The sequence below is a fragment of the Peromyscus leucopus genome, chromosome 6, assembly GCF_004664715.2.
Source record: "Peromyscus leucopus breed LL Stock chromosome 6, UCI_PerLeu_2.1, whole genome shotgun sequence".
Lineage (NCBI taxonomy): Eukaryota > Metazoa > Chordata > Mammalia > Rodentia > Cricetidae > Peromyscus > Peromyscus leucopus.
Genome location: NC_051068.1, coordinates 29,879,973 through 29,892,902, shown reverse-complemented (window position 1 = coordinate 29,892,902; position 12,930 = coordinate 29,879,973).

Here is a 12,930-nt window from a genome sequence, read left to right as displayed (position 1 = left end):
TCTGTATCTCAATGCATGAGATATCCACCCCACAGAAATCTTTCCAACCCCATGAGACTGAACTACATGGAGAAAGCCTGTCCATGTTTCTAAAAAGGGAGGTCAGATAGAACTGGAGGTTGATCTCAGTGGAGAGCTTGTGTTTAGTGTGCGTGAGATATGGGGTGCAAATCTTAGCACAAATAAATATAAACGAATAAATAAAAATAATAAGAGGCTCAAAGGACATAATGGATATGTAGTAGGGAAATTTGGAAGAACACACACCTGCCAATAAGGCTCATAAAAGATCATTTCAAATCTGGTAAAAAAATAAAATCATTACAAGCATCTTGCAAGTCATGCTTCTGAGCAATGCACAGTAAGCTGTGAATGTGCAATTGATATGTCTCATATCATGCAATGGAAAACAATGGGGTCTTCTTCCAGGGTCTCTGCCCTGTGGCTCCTCTTCTCATTCTCAGAGCATCCTTCCCTGGCAGTGTAAGGCAGAGGTAGAATTTCATTCTACATATGGGCTTTGTAAATTCCTAGTCCAAGCATTTGAAGCTTTAGTTACTCCCCAATTGCATGGTACTTATATTTCTATCGCGCCTCTCAATTATATTCCTCCTCTCTCCCCATCCTTCAGCTACAGTTGGCTTCTGAGAGTTTTCTAGATTCTGAGGCTCTGTGTTTAATGTGGACATCCTTAATCCCAAGTCTCCCACTGGGCGATGTACATGCTGGGTGAAGCTCACTAGGGGGATCATTGTAAATCACCTTTGACAGAAGGAATCTTATTGTGCTGAGAACTGAGCTTGAAAGTGATTCCTCATTGCAGAGCAAGATAGCATGTCCTTTTACCATTAAATGTTCCCTTGCCAGCAGCAGCTAGGAGATGTTATCCTGTAAACATTTCCCATCCAATATCTCCTAGACAGCAAATGTTCTGTGTGTCTCCAACTAAACACCCAATGTAGAAGTGATGGCTTTTCTCGAAGGCAATTCTTTCGTGAAGATCAAGGATGCTATTTTTGTCTTGTTTGTCCTTTAAGATAAATTAAATATTATTCTTCCACCCAAAATCTGTTACTTGCTGTTGCCCTCAATTTTTAACAGTTATGAGTGCATTCGAAATGCTTGGCTCTAAGTCACTGAAGAAGTTAATTTTCCTTGTTGAGGAATGATGATCACAAGAGAACCAAGCTTAAGCTTCACACACGATTTTGATTACCTTTCTACAAGCAGTTAGAATGCTATTTTCTAAGCTGCAAAGCAATTAATGACTAGAACTGCAGGAAGTATTTAATTGAGTATTGATTTAAGGCCAAAGGTATTGCATTGTAATTAATGGACCTTAACTGGACTTTAATTTTTCTACACTAGGCTTGACTTTCAAGTATTGTGATTGTAATCCTCGAAGTATACATAGAGGGAGCTATGTGCTTTTCTATTTGCCTTTGAAAGTTTTGAGTGAATTTGTGTTGGGGGGGAGTGTGGGTTTGGGATGGAATTGCCTAAGCATGTAGGGGCTAGATGTGAACCATGGGGGTTTTGTTTCCCAGGTGTTCACTGTCTTGTTCTGACTGACTTGGGACTTGCCAAGTAATCTAGGATGGCTGACTAGGGATATGTCTGTCTCTACCTCCACAGTTCTGAGATCACAAGTGGGCATCCTCATTGTAGGCTTATGTGTGGGGTGGGGAGTATTAAGGCTTAAACTCAAGTCCTCATGCTTTGTTGGCAAATATCACCAACTCAATAACTATTCTCCCAGCCTTTGGCTGGATCTTAACATAACCAACAGACTTATGAGTCTTTGGGAGGAAATTCTGAAGTCTGCTGCATTGTGACCATCCCATAAACGTGTTCATTAACATGTTTACAAGTGGCTAATAAACTGGTCCATACAATTTTTATACAGGCTAGTGATGGCAGTGAAAGGGTTACTGAAGAGCACTATGCTTCTTTCTTCCCTGGAGTCCAGTGGATGAAGCAGAGTTCTCATTTGTGTGGGATGGGATAGCATCTTGGATTGAAAGACAGAGGCCAGGGAAATGTCCTATCATCTGTAGTGACATCCAGTGACTGATTAGTCTCCATAGGATGGCAGCAATATATGAGTTTATAATTTTTTAAATATCCATCTGGCCATTGTCTGATTTGGTATGTTACCTAAACTCAAAGCCCTGCTATATTTAGGGTGATGATGGAAATTACTATCAGTTTCTAGTATGCAATTAAGTATGTCTCATATGTAGAGCATCTTGGGGGTCTTTAGGGATACAAGGATGAGCAATGCATACTTGGAAGTGGCAGTCTCCGTGTGAGTGGCAGCCGCTGTTAACAGAGACACGCCAGATGCAGCTCAGCCACGAGGCAGCACGTAATGTGTGTTACAGTAAGACTGACTTACTAACTAAAGATGCTTACAAAACTTCAGAAAATTACCAACCATCTCATTTTCACCGTCCTACTTTCCAGTCTTTAACCTTTCCCCCAGCTGCAGTTTCCAGCTAAATCCCGTTAATTTGAAATCGTATCCATGTTACCCAGCAGTTGCTGTGGCAGACTCCATGGAGTAAAAGTTTTGAGCTCTTTTAGCTCATCTTGCTATCTTAACAGAGTAACCCAGTTGTTTGTTTCTGCTGCGGTGCGGTTTGGGAATTTCTTCTAATCCCAGCAGCAATTTTGGGTTTGGCAAGCGGTACTTCCCTCTCTAAGTGCGCAGTAGCCACTCTCTGTCAGCTCCCCCGAGATCCGGCACATCAGGGAAGAAGCAATGCAGCCCTTGCAGCTAGGGCTACACTGGCTGAATTTTAACACACTTCGATGCATTCAAGACTCCAGTACTTCCTTAATGATCACAGAGCCTGGAGCATAACTAGTTGGATCTCTTAGGAAGTAGATGCTCAGGCTTAACCATTCCATGTTTAGATATGAATTACCCTGTGGCCTCTAATACACGGTGTGTCTTCAAATCAGGTGATGTAAGGAAAAATGAGGAAGCAGGATGTAGATTTATTTATATTTCAGGTCCCCAAGGTCACCTGCTTCATAAAACAGTACAAACATTTCCATGCTTCTGTTTATAGCCATTGTGGTCATTGACCAGTAAATTGCTGTGGGGGAACTTGTATGGGTGGATGAAGAGGCATCACTTATCTCTTTGTGAACATTTGATTTGTTTTATACTGACCACATCTAAATGGCATTTAAGATGGGCAGAATTAGTTCACTTGGAGATTTCTTTGCATGCTAATTTTTCCTAGACATTATTAAAAATCTGTGTAAATTCCAAGCTTTTTTGAAGATGGTTGTTTATGTGACTCAACTTGATTGTCCTCAAATGTTACTGAAAAAAAAAAAACCTATTTAAAACAGGGTTTTAATATATGCCTTAGCACTTGGGAGGTGGAGGTAAAAGGATCAGAAATTTAAGATCAACCTCTGTTCCATAGTAAATTTGAGACCCGTCTGGGAAATGTATCATCATGTCCAAACAAACAAACAAACAAACAAACAAAAACCATTTTATTAAATACTAAATTATAAGCATGCCATTTTGGTAAAATTGAGATTTTCATTTTGTATTGAAAGATTTTCACCATGAACACCAATAACTACTGAAAATGGAAATAATAATCGAATTAAAATGTCTAGTATCTAATTAGTATAAAATCACTAATTAACCTCTGTATTTTAGTAGCGGAGTAACAGCAGCAGTAACAGTGGAGCCCTTCTTTTTGAGTAACACTTTTGAGCACTTACTGTGGAGGCCAGAGATATAAACACTGAAGCCTCTCCTCTCTTCTGACTCAATAGCTATAGCATTAATGCACACACTGTGTCAGAACCTCCTTCAAAGCTCAGCTTACCTGGTGTCTCCACAAAGGCAGGTGAGTAAGTATCCTATGCCCGCAACCCCCCAATTTATAAATCTGTGAAAAGTGGATAATAAATTCTCCTGTAAGCTTAAATGAGGTAAGAAAATGAGGTGATGTAATTAATTGAACATACATATACAAAACTCTTTGAACAGTCTTGATAACTTAATTTTTTTTATGAATGTGAATAATTCTTATTACTTTTTTTATTATTACTTTGTTCAATCTTGGATGCAATATAAATCCTAACTAAGACAGAAAACTACTTGAAAATGTAAGGATGTTATCTGCAGGATGGTTTTGTTCAGTTGAACCCTGTGGTTTACTAGAATAGTGTAGCATGGGGAAGTTATACAGATTACTCCTCAAACATGTATTTAGTTTCTTTACTCAAGACTTGAATTCTTAACTATTCATGAGACATTTTTAAGAGGCAGAGTGTAAGCCTAGTTGCTGACCAAATGGGAGGAAATATTGTTTGTTGTTTTTAATAATAAACATCCAATGGATTTGCAGGGGTGGATTAAGTGGACAATACATTATTCTTAGGAGAGATTTTAGGGGAAAATTGCCACCATTCAGTAGAATTGATTTGAGTTTCATAATGGGGAACAGAGTACATGAAAGAGAGAAATTCCTAGTAAGGTAACAATGACAATAACAGCAAAAGGCAATCTCCAAAACTCACTATATTTCTAGTTCTTAAAAGCAATATGAGAGTATGAAATACAGGGATGACTTGGGAGCAGATGTAAAGCACAGTATGTACCATACCCAAGACATAAATCATCACAATGTCCTACAATGTAAATGTTCAGGATACTTTGCTTGAATTACCACCACCATAATAACATGTGATGGAAGAAAGGGATCCATATATATGCTAATTAAAAAACAGCAACACACAGTAGCTATTGCAAAAACTATAAAACATTCAGTGCCTGTCTATTCTGAAACCAAAGAGTTCCTGCTTTGCCTTTACAGGTGCAATTTGGCTGCAAAAGAGATGTGTGTGGAACAGATTGCTGAATGCTCCCTTACAGGTCTTTGCTGTTTAACTAGGTGCTCCAAAGTGATGAAAGGGAAGTGCCGCTTGGATGGGAAAGACTCTTTAAAATCTTGTTGATGAGTTGGAAGAAGGGTATTGACAACCACCCCCAAACCAGCATCTTTGCTTCTCAAAACATTTTCATGAGTATAAAAAGGCCATAAGGACTATTTTGTAGTTATTGATCAAGGTGATGTAGTCAAATAGTTGGAATCATCGGCTCTACATTTGGTGGTACCTTTTTTTTTTCTTTTCCTGCTCATCTGCAGGTGAAATCCATAAAGGAAAGTAGTCATGAGACTTATGATTCATTCTTTCAATGGCTCCACAAGTAGCCCTGCAAACTGTCATTGCTTTTATGTGTCTAAGTATGAAGCCATATAACTATGTAGGACAAAATATCATGTCCACCATCAAGGGTTAAGTTTGATAAAGTGTTCTGACAAAAACATGTCCAATATATTCTCATTTGTTACATTGCTCTATTGGAATGTCAAATTTGGTTCATGTTTCCTTCAGTAATGTTCACTCCTTACAGACATTAAATCAGAGTTGTGTTGTACTCTTTTGATTCCCATAGACAGAATACTTTTAAAAGAGTGTGACTAATCTATTTTTGGTTCCATAACTTTCCAGATAGTACCATTTACATCCTAATGTCTTAAGTATCTGTGTGATGCCATGGCCCTTCTTGCCACTAGATTAGGAAAAATGGGAAAAGGGTCAAGACACTATGCTCAGAAATGCTATTTGGCAAGGCCTTTGTTTCTTTATCTACTGGCAAATCTCTTATGTCCCAGATCCCAATGCTAAGGATTCTATGGACTAAGTGCTTTAATTCATTTTTTTTCCTGTCTGTAGGAATCTTTCCCCAGTAAAATCACTACTATGAGCAGAAGATTACCAGATTAGTGGAAGATCTTGTATCATGCTAATGGTCTGCTTCGAGGTCACAAATGCACAAGCACTCTCCATAAGATGAGAGCATCTCATGTTCTGATTGTGTTATAGAACTTCTGGAGGTTGGGAAAAACACACAGTGTCATCTCTTTACCTGAAATAACCCACAACTCAGATGAATAAGAGATATGTTTGGAGTCTAGACATACTGATATTCTGAGGAGAAAAGGTGGTATTCTAAGGGAGAACTAGCAGATGCAAATGAGAAAATACCCATTGTATTTAATCAGACCATTTTAGTTGATATTCACAATGATAATAGACATGATAGACATGGCTCTGTTCTCAGATTGGATGGAGCTGGAGTGGAGACTATTTGAGTTAGAGCCAGAGTATCTTCTTTGGCTCTCACCCTTTCAGAATTTTTATTCTGCTTAGTCCTTTTAAACTTATCCAATTTGCCTCATTGTTATGCCTTCTCAGTATGCCCAGCAATCTTACTGAGGTCTGAATATCGCTCCATTCAGAGTAGAGTTTTAATGATACTGTGGTGGCTTTGTAATACACTAATTTGACAGGGATAAACTGTGATCTTAATACTTTCAAGTATATTTCTGTTTGGATGAGGTCAAGAGAGATTTTTTGCTGGGGATTTAGACATTGGGAGTGAAGCAGGAGCCATGTGGTAGTTTCAAATGTTGCTGGGGTCTTGCCTCACACTGTTCCAGGTGCCTGCTCCTCTAGTATGATCTTGGTAGTACCAATTTAGTAACAGAAATGGCTCTAGAACAGAATCTATATGATTGCTAATTATTTCTGCTTCTTATTCTGAAATTATATCTTTGATTTGACTAAATGTAAATGTCATTAATAACACTGTTTTCAGTAGTAGAGTAGAAGAGGTCACGTCAGACAAAGAGGAAGGATTAACATAAACCACTGTCTTTAGACACTCATAGGAATGTACCCATGGAGGAACGGCTCTGGGTGATCAAGTATTTACTATCACCAAAACTTATACTGAGGTTGGGGTGCTGACCAGTGGTTGAAAGCTTCCCTACAATGCTTAAGGCTGTTCTATCCACAGCACTATGAAAACCAAAAGCTACAACCAAACAATACAACACAAAAGAAAAGCAAGCAAACAAACAAAAGCGTTGCCTGAAAATATGGATCTAACAGACAGAGTCTCAGTATGGAGCTCAAATCTGTGATATCTCTGCGGCATCCTCCCAAGTACTGAGACTGCCAATGACAGATGAGCATCACCACACCCAGACCTGGCAAATATGTTCTTGGAGATGTTATCATGGCTTACTACACCTATCTTGAAGAACCGCAGAGCCAAAATTGCTGTCAGAATAACGTGACCACAGAGCACAGAATAATTGTGCACTGGTTAATTAGACTTGCTGTTTCCTGAACAAGAATACAACCAACTCTTGTTTGTCATGTATTCTACACTTCAGAATTCCCATATTGTAAAATTTATGTTTAACCCCAAAATGAAATTGTGCAATGCCTTTGACACCCTTCATGCATAAACAGTTGTACACTATGGCAGCAAACAAACTAAAAAAAAATGATATCAATATTTATAGCTGCAGTCTTACAAGGTAATTCTTATTCCCGCTGTCATATTGTAAACGTAAGTCTTTTTCACATTTTACATATAGAGTCACAATTTCTGCATTTTTGTGCATATGACTAGGTTCAGTGTTCAGCATGGCCCCTAATTACGGTGATAATGTGCCGTGCTGGGAATGGGTACAATATGGTTGTGGTGTGCCTTACAGAGAAGATACGTATGCCAGCAAAGCACTGTTCAGAAGGAGAAACAACACCCTGGGCAATAAATTTATCATGGAAGGATAAACAATGTTTGTTAAATAAGGAATCTTTAAAAGGAAACTCATAAAACACAGAAGTTTGTGAATTGAGGGGAACTTTTGACAAAAGTTCCGTGGGCACAGGCTCGGGGAACCAGCCTGAAATGCCCCTGGGGAGAAGGTTCCATATTTGCTGCTAAGTGGCTGCTCACATGGCTTTCTAGGAAAAAACTACCATGAATAGTAAGAAATAGCTCAATGCTACTGACTGATAAGGTGATCCTTGTGGTATATGAGTAGACATTTCTATCGAGGGAATTTGACACATGAAAATGAAGTCATTGTTTCTCACACTTGAGCTACCTTATACCCCTGACTGAAGTGGGGCCTGGGGCCTCTTGAGGGAAGATGGAATGCCCAACCTTCCTGAATGAGACCTGTACTCAGAAGTCAGAGTTTTTCCACACTTATGGGATTTTAGGGAACTGGGTGTGAAATCACATTACTTCCTAGAAATTTAAAATGTCACTGTCGTCTTTAATTTAGAGATGGCCTGGCACACATTACGTGATGTATAGATGTTGGCTTAGGATCCCACACAGTGGGCCCAGTGTGTTATTTACTCACTGAAGTTTATCCTTGAAGAAGTCCTATTTACAAATGGCTTCCTGCTCAGCACACAGACAGCGATGTCTCTAGAACAGCTCTTCATGAACTGAACATGAAACCAGAGTGTTCTACTTTGCTGAAAGGATTGCTGATTGGTGGACCTTCAGCAATGTAGGGATATGAAGGGCTGGAGAGATGACTTTGTGGGTAAGAGCACTTCTTGGTCCTGCAAAACCTGTTGAGTTTCCGGCATTGACATGTGCCTCATAACCACCCACAACTCCAGTTCTCAGGGATCGAATGCCTTCTTCTGACTTCTGTCAGCACTATATTCATGTCATGTACAGATATACATGCAGGCAAAACACTCATAAACCTAAATTAAATAAACCTAACAATGTTTCTTAGATGTAGGTATTTGCTTCCCACTGTCTCTACACAGGATTGGCTAATTTGGCATATGCAGAAAAAAGTGGTACAGGAGAAAAACAGTGAATTACTACAAATTGAAAGAGATGGAGACTGCATTTTGAGATGGCATCTCATCAAATACATCTGTGCTTCCTGGGATATGACTACTGATATGCAAAAAAAAAAAAGCCACAAGAAGCAGTGTAGTTATAGCTGGAAAAGTAAATAATCTGCTTTGTTCCTACTTTATGAATCTACCAATTCTCTACTCTGAAGTTATAATCACAGAGTTTGGTGTGTGTGTGTGTGTGTGTGTGTGTGTGTATTTTTATCATGAGTGTGTGCATATTTGCATGCACACATGTCTGTACATGCAGGAGTAGGACCGAGGTTGATGTCTGGTATCTTCCTCTAATTTTCTCCATCTTATTTTTTCCAGAAAAGGTCTTTCTCTGAACCCAGAGCTAACCAATTGTGTTATACTGGCTGACCATATAGCCTCAGGGATTCTCTTGTTTCTACTACCCCAATTCTGAAATTTTAGTCATGCCCCCAGCTTTTAGGTGGATGTTTAGGCATTGGACTTGGGACATCATGCTTGTATGACATTACTTAATAGGCTGAGCCATTTCTTCAGTACCAATCTCTCTCTCTCTCTCTCTCTCTCTCTCTCCCCCTCTCTCTCCTTTACATATACTTTTTTTTGAGACATCCTTCTATGTACCTTAGGTTGGCATGGAACTTATCATGTAGACAAAGATGACCTTGAACTTCTGATCCTCCTGCCTCTATCTTTAGAGTGCTAGGTTACAGGTATGCACAAATACACCCACGTTATGTGTATTTGGGGACTGTCTTACTTAGGGTTACTATTGCTGTGATAAAATGCCATGACCAAAAGCATGTGAGGGAGGAAGGTATTTATTTGGCTTACATTTCCATATAATAGTCCATCACCGAAGGAAGTCAAGACAGGAACTCAAGCAGGGTTTAAAACTGGAGGCAAGAACTGATGCAGAGGCAATGGAAGGGTATTATTTACTGGCTTGCTCATTATGGCTTGCTCAACCTGATTTCTTATAGTACCCAGAATCACCAACCCAAGGATGTGCCACCTACAGTGGACTAGACTCTCTCCCATCAGCCACTAATAAGAAAATGCTCCACTGCTGGCTCTTATGGAGGCATTTTCTCAATTAAGGTTCCCTCTTTTCAGATGACTCTAGCTTGTGTCAAGTTGACACAACACTAGTCAGCGCAGAGACTAAACTCGGGCCTTCATGTCTGCTAGGAAAGCACTCTATTAATTGAACCACACAGGCAGCCCTAATCTTAGAGCCCTTGACTATGCTTTCATTCCACAGAACAACTCTCTTTTCTGTTGCATTGATTATATAAACCTGTTTGGGTTCACTGTACAGGACATATCCACTAGATGCATTGGTGAGAAACATGACAGATGATGAGAAATAAATCCACAAAAATAATGTGGCTTGCTCACTTGGTGAAATTGCAAGCTATCGAGTGGTATGGGCTATTCTGAGATATGCCTTCTGAGGTGAAGAAAAAGTTACCTGTATATGATCTATCCAACCACACCAAAACAACAACAACAAAAAACAACAACAACAAAAAAAAAAACAATAAAAAACCACAAACAATATCTTTGACAGCTTTAAACTTTGAAAGCAGTGTGTGTCTCATAATATGCTTCCCTGACCTATTACTAATGACTAAGAACTTAATTGTGGCCTGAGAACAATTGGACACTTCACAAAAGGCCCAGATATGATGCTATATTTCACGGTAATCACAGGATGGAACAAATTCAATGGTGTTAGAAATGTTAATGACATACAGTGAAACTATTTGAAACCTTCACAGGACCTACAGGTGACACACAACACAGTATTTTATATGCTAGAACAAATTTAGTCTGCCTCTAAGGTTTTGTTTGTGTTTGTTTTTTAGACAAGTCTCACTGTGTATTTCTGGCTGACCTAGAACTTTGATATACCCCTGCCTCTGTTTCCTGAATTCTGGGATTAAATGGTTGTATCACCATGCCTGGATTTAGACCTTCCTTTGAAAAAGATTTTAGTCCTCTTTTGAGAATGGCTTTTGGCTTGCTACTAGATCTCAGTAGAAACCAAACACCCGACTTTGTCCTGCCACATGGTCATGTGACCATGAACTGTTTTAAGAACAGTTCATGGTCACACCATACTGTAGTGAGATGCAAGCACTAGTACTACATATTAAATGGCCATTGTCCTGAAGGCACAAATTAGTTCGATAAGAACATTGATCAGACACTTGCCACTTCGGTCCTGACATGTCTCCTCTTCCTCAACCTTGACCTGGGGACTCAGGGGATAGTCAGTGTACCTAGCTGCCCGAGAAAAGAAAATGTAGGAACTTCTTCAATGTGGATGGCTATGAGTACAGTACACAGACTCACTCTGCCCTTCCCTGGGGAACCCACTGAAAGAAATCACCCACTGGGTAGAAAGTCAGGATATAGGCGTAGTTTTACACTAATTTTGAGATGATGGATTTTTAAAGACTATTGGTTCATAGCAATTTATAGGTTGCAGCTAATATTTTTGAGTGTTCCAATGAATCAGGAGATATTGGAGTACCAGGTGAATTGCACAATGGCCCCCAATAGGAGATTTGCTTGTTGGCTGTGAGCACATTAACTCAGTGATCATAAGAGCAAGAATGGAAGTCATGCATGCATTTCCACTCTCTGAGGCCAATTTGATCATATTTGGGGCTCACTTGGTCAGAAAAAGAGACAGATCAACAATGAGTCCTAATATGTCATCATTCCTCAATGTAATCAGCAAGAGAGATAGCAGGGTACCTGCATTGTGTTCTTCATGGAAGGGACAGGGTTTGGGATTTCTTCTCTGTTCTTTCTGGAACTACATGTATGGACCAGTAGTCCATCTTATTTTCACTTCCTTCATTTATGGTAAATTGATGTCTTATAGCTTATATTCTGACTGATGGAATAACCAAGCTCCAGTTCATAGGTTCTATCTCAAGTCCTTGAAGTTTTCAAGAGTCTTTCTTGCCTTTAGCTTTCCATGCCTTATTGTAAATAAAGTGAAGTCCTCTGGTGATGTCTTCAGAATACTCGATTCTGAAGCCTCTTGCTTGTGCACAACCCAGAGACACTGCTCCAGACAGGGAGCTGGCACTGTGGCCCACTGCTCTTAGAGTGAGCAGGGACCTGATGGAGTCATTTGTTTTGACCGTTTCTCTGTTCTTCTCCTTGTTTACAGCTTCTACTTTAATCAGTAATGGACGAGGATGGTCATGATTCTACAATTCTCAGACTACTGTAGGCTTAGAGTCCCTGCCGTAAGTGGAGGCTGCATGGAGATGCTTTGGTCTCTTCTATGTGTACACTTGAGTTGTAGGAGGAACAAGGATGAAAAGATCATGGCTCATGTGCCACAAATTCTGACTCTTATTAAAACTTAGCAGGTTCTTCTGAATGAAGATTCCTTCATTTGATGCATGTCCTTATGGCAATTTCCCAAGGTTTAATGTTTAACTTTTTTTTTTTAACCAAATATAACCATTTGGGAAACTGTTACATGGTGTTCCTCACACTTTATTTCTGGAGATGTGTCTCCAGGAAAACTTGATTTTTAAAATTCTACTCCAGGTATGGCATCTTGCTGAGCAGTCATGACTTACTGTTTTGTGATGTTACAGATGCCTAGTTGAAAGAAGTTGCTTGTGGCCACTCTGTATCTATGGGGTTAGCTGGGGTGAGTACATGTTCTTGTGTTCTTTTTCTGCATGTTTCTGGTTGCAGGGGCACATGAGTGCTTCTTCTGGATATAGAAGACAGAAATATAGGCACAGCCATTTGTCAATTTCTTTGCTGGTTTAGTTTCTTGTGAGACAATAATTAGGCTTGTAAGTGTTCCAGACTTCTCTGGGAACTCACTGTGCTCTGATTCTCTAACTCCTAAGGTAGGTGGGTATCTAAGAGTGAGTCTAGCTTCTGTAGTCAGACCTTTTACCAAGGCTGGGGGAAATGTATTATGGGTATCTGTTACTATTCATGAACACTAGTTTGTGTTAGTGGGTCCCTGGGTTTTCTTCTCTTTTTTACTTTCCATCCTTCTCTCCATCCTGACTATTTGGCTTCTGGATTTAACACTCCAGTATCATATAGGAAGGATGGAATGTATGGAGACCACAGACCAAGTTCCCAAAGTCCTGTGAGACACATTTCTGT